At 42.9% G+C, this 12,620-nt stretch overlaps 1 protein-coding gene across 1 annotated transcript in view; it reads left to right on the forward strand.

Moving 5' to 3' along the window:
- TRAM2 (translocation associated membrane protein 2) overlaps positions 1 to 12,620 on the forward strand; it is an 895,653-nt gene that overhangs the window by 217,177 nt on the left and 665,856 nt on the right. The gene's annotated exons all lie outside the window — the stretch shown is intronic.

The following is a 12,620-nucleotide window of genomic DNA, read 5'->3' on the forward strand; positions in this document are numbered from 1 at the left end:
GTTACCGAAGTCATCAAAAAGCTAAGTACCCCATTGGGGAACATTTTTCTTGCCTCAGCCGATGTCAGAAAAAATTGAAAAGGTTAACAATTGTTTGTCTTGTGGTAAACAAATACCTCATAAGGACTTCCACTTTTACTGCCTTCCCTGCCTGGGCCCAGACCACGACGTCTGGGCCTGTGCTACCTGTGCTTGCTTTAATAAACGCACACTCAGGCGCCGGGCAGAATTTGCCGAAGACTTTTTTGGTGAAAATTACGCTTATATCATGCTGTCGGAACAACCGACAGCACATATTTCCAAAAAGCGTAAGGACCGGGACCGACATCCTCGGCCCGCGTCGTCCACCGATACCACGCCTAAGCCTACCACGAGTGCATCGGCCTCTTCGGAGGTGGTAATTCAACCGCTCCAGGCCGACTACTTTGCTTTACCGCGTACTTCGGTTCCGGAGGTTACCCCGGTGCCGGTTGTTGATTTTCCTCCCGAAACCGAAGCTCTAGAATTACCTGACACTATACCAGTGGATAAAGTTACTCCTGCACGTGGGGCAGCTAGGCCTTCGGTCTCCATGTCCATCAAGGCCTACACATGTGCTAAGGCTGCCAGCCAGGCTAAGGCCCATCCTCTTAAAACTATTTCCCAGAGCCTTTCTTCTGATAAACAGATCATGACCCTAGCTGCAGATCTAATCTCAATCAGAGGTTCTCAGTCGCACCCAGACAGAGGTTCTCGGCCTCCTGCAGATAAAAGGCCTAGGACAGAACAGCCAGATACCCTTCTCCTCAGATGAAGCCTCTAGGGATTCAGAGCACTCAGATACCTACCTTCCTCAGGTTACCCCAGCACAGACCATTAGCTATTCCTCCAGTGTTGGATGTCTTGGATGATGTATACTCAGACTCCAGTGCTTCCCCTGATTCTCTCCCTCCTGCTCCTGTCAAGCCAGACAGATATTACAGGGTTCCTGAAACTCACAAGCATCTCTTTAAGGCTCACTCTGTGGATCTAGAAACTATTTCTCAGGGGCCCAAAGGAGTGGCTACTTCCTCGACCAAAAACCCTTTGCCCGCAGACAGGGAATCAAGGTCCCTGGAGAGATGGGGCAAAAAAGTTTATACCTCTTCCACCCTTGCCATGAGGTCACTTAACTGTCTTTTTCATATGTTTCATTACCAGGATTACTTAATGGATGATTTGCAGAAAAAGCTAGCCTCTCCTGAGCCTATAGATAGAAAGGCATTGCAGGATTTGGTTCATAACACACAGCAGGTTAGCAATCATTTTCTTCAGTGTGGTTATGATGCATTGGAAGCTTCATATAGGTCAGCTATGACAGGGGCCGTTATACGTAGACATGCTTGGCTGAAGGAACAGCCACTGCCAGACCATGTTAAAGTAAAGCTCCTAGATGCACCTCTGGAAAAACAGAAGCTTTTTGGTGCTAATGCACAGGATGTGTTGAAGTCTATTGAGGAAAAGGCTAAATCAGTACAAACAGTCAAGGATTTTCTCCAGGTTCAGCCACCTAGATTCAGCAGGAATTGGCCTTCAAAGAATTGGTCCTTTCCAGACACTGACAAGTTTCAAAGGAGAAAAAAACAGGCGTGCTCGAGGTAGAGGGCAATACCGAGGCTCTTACAGGGGCCGCCAATGGCAACCTCCAAATCAGAGAAGTGGCACAGGGAGTTCAGCTGCACCACAGGGACAATCACAATGACTTGACTTTCACTCCGCCGACCAAGGCTCAAAGAGAAGCACCTCTAGGCGGAAAATTATCCTTATTCTCAAAGAACTGGCACATTTTAACCAAGGACAAATGGATTCTGGACATAGTGGACCAAGGTTACAGGTTCCACTTCCATACCTTACCAACGAGACAAGGCATGCCAAACCTGCCACAAAATCAAAGGGCAGAGGTACTCATACAAGTTTCAAAGCTGTTACAAATAAAAGCAATAGAAAAGGTTCCTCCTCAGGAACAAGGCCAGGGATTCTATTCAAGACTGTTCCTTGTTCCAAGAAAAGAAAAGCAATGGAGACTTATACTGGATTTGTCCGCTCTAAACACTTTTCTCATTGTGCCAAAATTAAAAATGCTGACTTTACAGCAACTCCTTCCATGCTGGGCAAGGGGTCTTGGCTGGTTACTCTGGACCTCAAGGAGGCATACCTGCATGTCCCAATCAGACACAGTTGCAGAAGATACCTCAGATTTCTTGCAGGATCAGAGCATTATCAATTCTCAGCATTGCCGTTTGGCTTATCTACTGCGCCCAGAGTATTCACAAAATGCCTGGCATCAGTAGTTGCACATTGCAGGCTCCAGGGGATTCAAATATACCCTTACCTGGACTACTGCCTTATGCAAGCAGACAGCAAACAAACCTTGATAAGACACTTGGATTATGTCATTCAATTACTACAGGCTTTGGGATACACAGTCAACATTCAAAAATCAAAACTACTGCCATCCCAACAGATTATTTTTTCTAGGAGCCAAATTGGACACACAATCACAAATGGCTTTCCTCACAGAGGAGAAACAAGAACATTTACCAGATTACTTCAAAAGCCTAGCAAAGCTCACCCAGCTGACCGCAAGGAAAATCCTGCAGGCCCTGGGGTTCATGGCATCTTGCATTCTTCTGGTACCTCTGGCAAGACTACACATGAGAAAGCTACAATGGTACCTAAAAAGCTTATGGTCTCAACACAGCCAAAATCTAGAAGACGTAATACCACTCATTCCGTGCCTGCAAAGGGAATTTTTGTGGTGGGCTCATCCAAGTCATTTAAACAAGGGCATGTCCTTCAACAAACCTCTAGCAAGTCAAACCATTACAACAGACGCCTCAGATCATGGATGGGGGGGCGCACATGGAGGGCAGATTTATTCAAGGGCAATGGACTCCCAGGGAAATGCATCTGCACATAAATCAGAAAGAGATGTTGGCAGTGATGCCTGCAATAGAGGCCTTCGGGAAATCCCTTCAACAAGGTCATCTGCTAATAAGGACAGATAACACCACTGTCATGTGGTATATAAACAAGCAGGGAGGCACTCACTCTTACCCCCTCTGCAGACTAACAATGACTCTTTGGGAAAAGTCCCTGAAACTGAACATCCACTTGCAATCCCAGTTTGTTCCAGGCAAGGACAATGTTCTGGCGGACAGGCTGAGCAGAAATTTCTTGGATCCGCACGAATGGATGCTGCATCCACACATTTTCTCACAAATAACAAATGCATGGGGAAGACCGGACATAGATCTCTTTGCTTCTCACCTCAATCATCACCTGGAGAAGCTCTGTTCAAGGACGCACCATCCTCTAGCCTGGAGAACGGATGCCCTCTCCTTCAGCTGGAATTCCCTAACAATTTATGCATTCCCTCCTCTACCATTACTGACCAAGGTGTTACTGAAGATCAAAGCAGAACAACCAAAAGGAATTTTGATAGCTCCAGACTGGCCAAGGCAGCACTGGTATCCATTGCTACTGAGCATAACTCACACCAAACCGTGGCCCTTGCCTCAATGGCCTCTGCTTCTAACACAGCACAATTACAGGATTGTTCATCAAAACCTGCAAACATTGCAGCTGACAGCTTGGAGGGTTCCATGACTTTCACCCATACCTCTTGTACAGGAAATCTAGACCTTCCACCAGAAAAACCTATTCAGCCAAGTGGAAGAGATTCATCATCTGGAATGCCAACAAGGGTCAAGATGCATCAGTAATGAGCATACCACAGATATTAGAATACTTGGCAGAAATGTTTCATAGTGGCCTCTCATTCTTCAGCAATCTCAGCAAAATACAACTGTGATCCACCTGTGTTTTCACATCCCTTGCTAAGACAGTTTCTAAGAGGGATAAAGAATATCAAACCTCCCAGAAAACCACCAGTACCTGCATGGGACCTCAATTTCATCTTGGAAAAATTAACTCTTCCTCCTTTTGAACCAGCAGCATCTTCAGAAATGCAATTTCTCTCCTGGAAAACGGTTTTCCTGTTGGCAGTTACCTCAGCAAGAAGATTCTCGGAGATGCAGGCCCTGATGGCAGTACCTCCCCTTCTCATTTTTCATCAGGACAGAGTTTCTCTAAGAACCAATCCTTCATTCATGCCAAAAGTGATATCCAGGGTGTCTCTAAATCAAGCAATTCACCTGCCTACCTTCTTTCCCAATCCTCAAAATAAGGGGGAAAAGCTGCTGCACACTTTGGACATACACAGACAATTACGCTACTACTTGGACAGAACAAAGCCCACCAGAAAGTCTGACCAACTATTTGTAGCTTATGCTGCTGGAGTGCAAGGAAAGGCAATCTCCAAACAAACAATTTCAAAATGGATTGGACACTGCATCAGATTCTGTTACTCTTTCCATGGAAAAGGTGTGCCAGCCAATATTAGGCCACACTCCACCAGAGCTATAGCCACATCCACAGCCTTTCTAAGAGGAGTGGCTACAAAGGACATTCTAGAGGCTGCTACATGGAGCTCCGTGCATACATTTACCAAACACTACAACCTGCCTTTATACTCCAGATCAGGCTTTGCCCGGCAGTCCTGCAGGGCATCACCATCCCTTTCTTAGATCCTACCACCCCCAGCTTGGCTATGGTATTCAACCCATATGTCAGGACTGCAGTTGCAGTCTTGAAGGACATAGTACAGTTTTGTACCTACCATAAATGTAGATGTCCAATAGATATGCAACTGCAGTCAGGTTTTCCCTCCCTCCTACCCCTCTGCAATTTTCCTTTTGGGTCCATTCCCCCTTTCCTCTATCAGCTGGGGATATCTGTTATGGTGTATCTGTTTATTACTGTTGTGCATGCCTGGAATTTTTTTATCCATTCACCAAATTTAGCCTTCTTTGGAGGGCACCTGGCATCTGGGGCAAGAAACACCGAAGAAGATGGTGTCGGCGGTTGCCTTTATAGACATCGGCCGACTCTGGACCCGGACTTTGGAATCCGGCCGACCGAAGGGCTGCCTGAGGCAGGACAAACCCATATGTCAGGACTGCAGTTGCATATCTATCGGACATCTACATTTATGGTAGGTACAAAACCGTACTTTCTTTATACCTAAGGTTTGCTCTCATTCCAATATCAGTCAATCCATTGAACTCCCAGTGTTTTTCCCCAGTCAAAGCAACAAAGCAGAGTATAAATACCACCAATTTACGTGCATAGACAGCTCAGATTCTGTTTGAATAAGACTAAAAATTTCAGGAAATCTGATCAATTATTCATCTCCTTCTCTGAGGCAAAAAAAGGGTATGCCAGTATCTAAAGTCACCCTTTCAAATTGGCTTTCAAGTTGTATCACCTTCAGTCAAAAATGTGAAACAAAACACCTCACCTAAGTTCTGCTGAATGCCAAGGAACAAAACACTGAAAAGTCAAAGGTTTTAATAAAATCCAATGTCAAGTAGAAAAAACTGTACAAAGACAAATTTCAGTAAGCAGTAAAAACAGTTACAGATGAGCGCTTTCGGGTGTATCACACCCGAAAGCGCTCATCTGTAATTATTTTTACTGTTTACTGAAATTTGTCTTTGTACAGTTTTTTCTACTTGACATTGGATTTTATTAAAACCTTTGGACTTTCAGCAGTGTTCTGCAACGTTTTTTCTTCATAAGTTGTATCACCTTTATCTACACCCCCAATAGGAAGTTACCATTCAGAATTAGAGGTCACTCAACCAGAGCATTAGCTACAGCCTCTGCTTTTCAGGTCAGAATGTCTGTGGACAGTATTTGTGTTGCAGCTACATGGGCCGAATCCTCCTATGATTATCATTCATTACAAAGTAGATTTCACCTCCAGGGACAGGGCCTCCTTTGGTTCCACTGTGCTCAAAGGTGTACTCCCATGAGCCACCTGGGAAACAGGAGCTAGGGACGCTGTCCCATCCAAGTAAGACTGAAGGCAAGATAGGGCAACATAATATAAAGAAGTTATGTACTCACCTTAATGTTCCATGTCTGTTGTCCATCTCGCCATTCATTCTTACAACCCCTCCCTCCTTCCCCTGTCCAAGGACTCTTAGAGGACCTAGTGGTGATCTTTCCTCTTATACATGAGCTCCTTTGACTCTGTTTCTCCTTGACATGGGGTCATACCTGTATATTACCCATTAGTAATGTTAGCAGCAAACAAGCTATGGAAAGTTGCACCACTGCATCATGGGATACCTACCTTGCCACGAGCCAACTTTTTGAGACTTCCAGTTGTGTATTCAGCCAAGTTGGAGAAGAGGATCAGCTCCAAACCCATCCAAGTAAGAATGAATGGCAAGATGGACAACAAACATGGAACGTTATGGTGAGTACATAACTTATTTTTATAAAACTACAGGGGCTGTATACAACATCTTGGAAAATGAAATTATAGTTTGTAAGTTGCATTAAAGCCAAACTAGAAATAATGATAATATGGGACTGTTATAAGAAAACAGCATGAATACATTGGAAAGAGTTTTATGGAAAATACACAAGGATATTCATGGATGTAAAAATTTAAGTTGTTATGAAAGATTAAAATATCTGAACTTCTACAATTTTGTATAGATATTTAAGAGGAGACCGTATTCAGATATATTGGGGTTATCAGAGTAGCAGAGAAGTGTCACACAACCTATGCAGGAGATTATATAGGAATGAGAGATGTATTAATTGGCTCTCTGAGAGAGAGTAACTGATGTACGGAATACACTACCAAATTATATTGAAGCAAGCACTAGTTTACATATTTTTAAGAACAACCTGGACACTTATTATGGGAGTGACTGTTTGGTATATCTGCATTCTGGAAGGGTATTATTGCCTATGCCTGAAATATTTGTATGTAATTCAGTGAACTTATGGTTAAAAATAGTCAACATTGTTTTCCACAGGGGACAAGCCCTTCAGCATTTTCTGTGTGTAGGACCTAATCTCCAACATCTGAATATTTAAATATGCTAACCCTAAGGTTTCAGCCGTGGGAAATGGAGAAAAACGCTACAAGAATGACAGCAGTGTCAACACTAAGGGACTCTGGCTAACAAAGTTCGCAGATGACTGCAAACTGGGAGCCATTATTGACTCCCCAAATGATGTGGATATTCTACAAAAGAGCCTTAAGAAACAGATGCTTGTTGCCCTGTTTAGTGTGTATGTCACAAGATATCTGCAACAGCTGGAAAGGCTGCAGAAATACCTCACTAAATGAATCACAGGCCTAAAGCAGATGCCCTATGCTGACAGTCTAAAAAAACTCCAGCTATACTCTGTGGCATATCCATTTACTCAGTGGCGATCTCTGCTTAACATACAAGGCCATGTCAAACCCTGAGCTGTGGGACATGCTCCACTTAAAGAAATACCAATCCCTCAGAGCCACACGCTCCAGGGATCTAAACCTTGTCATCACAATGAACAAAACATGCTGGAGGGATAGGTTCCTGACCCAGAGACTCCCATACTCTGGAATAGACTGCCCATACATGTCGAGCAGAGCACCTCCTTGGCCCTTTTCAAAAGGAACCTTGACAATTGGATGGGAGATAGGAAATTCACCCCAGGGATCACGTCAGTCGCCCTGCTAGACAGGGGTCCAGGAAGTAAATATTGTGGGAAGAAATATCCAGGAAATTGTTATGGCTAGGCTTGCATAGGCCCTAGAGCCGATAGTGTAGTACCAACCTATGAACCTAAGTAACTCTAGTCACATTTGACTTACAGATTTGCAGCATTTCCATTAGATTTGAGTTGGAGATAGCCCTGTAAACCAGACATAAGTTGCCTCTTAAGTAGTCTATGTGCTACTGAGTACAATGATGGCGACTTCAGTCTGTCCATATATGATATGTGCTGGAGACCCTAAATTTTCTTTGACATCTCTGAGATCTCGCAAGTTGCTGCAGGTGTCTGGTAAGGTACCTACCAAAGGGAGCATTATATTCAATAACGGGCCTGATGAGGGACAAGTACAAGGGAGATAAAAACCTCTTTTGCTCTTGAGACGATGCCTTTGCTAATCAGGTGAGCAACATAGAATGCCTTCCTCACATGGTGGTCAAAGTTGAGGTCACAGTCAACTCCACAAGTACAAATATGCCTCTGCCATTGTCCATATTGGAGTGAATGACTTGAGATGTACCTCCCTGGACTACATGAAAAGAGACATGAAAGCGCTGTCGGATCATGTGGCCCAGGCAGGTATGACCCTAGCCCTGAGTAGCATCCTGCCTTCGCCCAGAATTATACCACCGTATAAGGACAAAATGATTGACTTCAACAATTGGCTAAGCTTCTGGTGTCATTCAAAGGTGATCCAGTATCTGTCTGCCTGGGATGACATGATCAACAGACAATGATGCTTTTCCAGAGATGGTCTGCATGTCTCCCCTGGGATTCAGGTTACTGGCTAAGGCTCTTGCCACCCCTATAGTGCCTTTTTTAGGCAAAGTTCAAAGGACAAAACCACCACTGTAACAGGTACAAGCATGCAAAATTTGAAGGTAATGCTACTCAATGCTAGAAGTCTAAACCTCAAAATGGACTCTCTCTCATGGCACTCCTAAAAATGGAGAACATTGATAATCTGTGCAGTAACTGAGACCTGGTTCAAGGCTCCAGAGAGACCTCTGCAATACCTCTTACCACACTTTTCGGCCACCAAACCAGGACCGAAACACTAAAGGTGGAGGAGTGCCCATATTCACCAAAGGATATTTACACCACCAGGCTAGTTGCCCAACACAATGCATTTGAAATTCTCCAGGTGCAACTAACACTAGGTAAGACTGCAATCCAAATTGTAGCTTGCTACAGGTCCCCCACCATGCCCCAAGATTCTCACTACACCTTTCTAAACATGCTGAAAAATATTAAAATACAACCAAGAGCCTAATACTGGGTGATTTCAACTACCCTGCCATTAATTGGGAAAACTACTCATGTGCCAACACCCTTGCCCAATGGTTCTTGGAATTCATAAATTCCAATGCCCTGGATCAACTAATCCATAGTCCCACCAGGGGCTCCAATATCCTAGACCTGGTCATTACCAACATGGGAAATTGATGCTCCACACCTGTGGTCACCCCCTCGTTGGTCAGGTCTGAACATAAGCTAATCACCCTTGACATCCACATCCCTCCATCGCCCCCCAGTAAGGAAACCTCCGTAAAAAACTTCTCCAAAGCCAACTTCATGCTACTCAAGTCAGAAGTGACAAACTTCACGACACCCATGTAGATGGGAACTGAAAGTTCGACTGCTGAATCCTACACTAAGGCACTGTATGAGCACATCCACTCTTGCATGAATCGTGCCATCCCAAATAGAACCAGGACACTCTCCTCCAAAAAAAGAAGCCAATCTGGTGGTCCCCTGCCATAAACGAACTTTACAACAAAAGGAAGAAATTGTTGCAGAAAAGAGGAAAATCCCAGGATGCAAAAAACTCCCTTACCAGGCTCAGTAAGAAGCTAAGATCCTTCATAAAATCCTCCAAAGCTAGTTACGAAAATAAAATTTCCAAAGACAACCACAAGGCATTCTATAGCTATGTCAAGAATCTAGGTGGCAATGCTCAGATCTGCTCTGAGCTACAACAGAATGGCATTAAATATACTGACCCCAAGGGTATTGCCAATATCCTGGCAGATCAGTTCAGTGCTAGCTTCAACACCCTCTCACTCAATACCGAAAGATTGCCAAATTCCTGTAGTAACGGCCACAAAAAAACACACTCTCCAAAGCTAAGAATACAGCATCCATGGGACCAGATGACATCCCAGGCTGTGTACTACAGATGCCCTATGCTGACCATCCAAAACAACTCCAGCTATACTCTGTCACATATCATCTACTCAGAGGAGATCTCTGCTTAACATACAAGGCCATGTCAAACCCAGAGCTGTTGGACATGCTACACTTCCCAATCCCTCAGAGCCATACGCTCCAGGAATCTAAACCTTGTCATCAAAATGAACAAAACATATTGGAGGGATAGGTTCCTGACCCAGAGACTCCCCAGACTCTGGAATAGACTGCCCATACATGTCAAGCAGAGCGCCTCTTTGGCCCTCTTCAAAAGGAACCTTGACGATTGGATGGGAGATGAGAAATTCACCCCGGGGATCATGTCAGTTACCCTGCTAGACAGTGGTCCAGAGAAGTAAATATTGTGAGAAGAAATAGCCAGGGAATTGTTATGGCTAGGCTTGTATAGGCCCTAGGGCCGATGACCTAGTACCAGCCTATGAATCAACCTATGAACTTGTGTTCCCAGGTCTTTCACTACTGAATTGGTACTTAGGTAATTATTGTTTTATTTTATAATCAGCAGGGACATTGTTTTTACTGAAGGGGATGATGATGCATTTTTTCAGCATTTAATTTAAGACCATGGCTATGGCACCAATCATTGGTCTGTGTAGGCCTTTTCTGAAGTATGCTTACATCGCTAGGGGATTCAGTGATGGCACCTAATTTGCAGTCGTCTACAAACTTGGTTAGCCACAGCCCATCCGTTTTGGCCTGGACTTCTGAGAAGTATATGCTAAACAAGAGGGGGCCAGCATTGACCCTTGTGGGACCTCAGGGGTGACGGGTCTGCTGGTAGAGGTAAAGGCTCCCACTTTGAGTGAGTGCTGTCGATGTGTGAGCCAGTTTGCAACCCACCTGTCAGAATAGGGGTTGATGATCAACTGGGTTAGTTTGTCAGTGGTGCCTGAATGTGGGATAGTGTCGAAGGCCTTGGCCAAGTCCAGATAGGCTGTGTACACAGCTTTGCCCTTGTCTATGGCTCTGGTCACATTCTTGCAGAAGTCTACCAGGTTTAGCAGGCATGATCTGCCCTTGACAAAAATAAACTGGGACGGATCCAGGGTTTGCAGGTCACCTATATCTTTATTTATGAAGTCGATCATGACTCGTTTCTTTGCCTTACAGATGAGGCTGATTAAACATAAGGGTCTGTAGTTACCCAGGTTTGTTGTCGAGCCGTCCTTTTGGAGAGGTGTATCAGTGGTTGTTTTCCATTTACTGCAGACAAAACTAGTACTTAGTCTGTGGTTGAATAGAGTGCCTAATGGAGTAGCTAGCTGCTGTTTTAGAACATTAAGAATGCAGCCCAGAATGCCATTTGGTCCCATGGAGGCTGTATTCTTAGCCTTCAAGAGAGCATTGATGACTTGCTCTTTGGAGAAACAGGGAGCAGGAGATGATGAAGACATGGTTTGTGGTATTTTGGGGGGGATAGGGGGGATGAGATTTTCGACAAACCTGACTGCTACAGGTTTGCTATTTCTGCAGGGTCAGCGTGTGTGTTGCCATTCACAATTAGTTAAACACACATCTGAAGAAAGCCTTATAGTTGTCCTTGGTCATGGTTGCAAAATTTTTTTCATAGTTGCTCTTTGAAGATTTTTATGAGGATAACCGTGGAGCAGGCTAAACCAAAAAGTTTTTTGCAGGAGCAAGCCCCCATGCACTCCTTGCTAATTGTATATCGTGTGTGTGTGTGTGTGTGTGTGTGTGTGTGTGTGTGTGTGTGTGTGTGTGTGTGTGTGTGTGTGTGTGTATGTATAATATATATATATATATATATATATATATATATATATATATATATATGGGTCCATATGACTTGGTCGACAGTTCATATGATCGACTGTTATTTGGTCGACAGTTCATTTGATCGACAAGCATTTTAGGCTGTGCCCCCCCCCCCTAACTATATATATCAACTCCAGGGTCGCACAACATTGGGGAAGGGGGCAAATGCTTGTCGATCAAATGAACTGTCGACCAAATAAACAGTCGATCATATGAACTGTCGACCAAGTCATATGGACCCATATATATATATATATATATATATATATATATATATATATATATCATGTGTGTGTATGTATGTACACAGTGTATGTGTGTGTGTATATATATATATATATATATATATATATATATATATATATATATATATATATATATTATATATATATGTTTTTTGTGTGTGTAATATATATATTTGTATATATATATATATATATATATATATATATATATAAAATAAACACATTTTATATATATATATATATATATATATATATATCAGAAACCATGCACACATATAAAACAAAAACTTATGGATCGATAGAGGAAAAAAGAAACCGGGATTTTGAAATTAGCCAGATACACTTCATTAATATAATGCAACTAGACCAATCAGTTTAAAATAACAATAAAATTAAGATGTTACTTCTTATCTTTTCCATTTCAGTAAACACCTGATATTCAGGTTCTCATTCAAGCCAGGAAGTAAGCTAGCAACCCTTTCAAGTATAAGAAATTTAAAATCGGAAAATTTAGGGCAGTGAATGCTGTGCTTGGCGAAAGTGTTTTTGCTGTCTTTGTTCCTGATAGCCTGATAATGTTCTTTATATATATATATATATATATATATATATATATATATATATTTCTTTATATATATATATATATATATATATATATATATATGTGTATGTGTGTGTGTGTGTACACACAAGCATGTTTTTATATGTAGTTTGTTTATGAACATGAGTATGTTTGTAAATTAA

Source organism: Protopterus annectens, chromosome 2.part1, assembly GCF_019279795.1.
Source record: "Protopterus annectens isolate FY-2018-M chromosome 2.part1, PAN1.0, whole genome shotgun sequence".
NCBI lineage: Eukaryota > Metazoa > Chordata > Ceratodontiformes > Protopteridae > Protopterus > Protopterus annectens.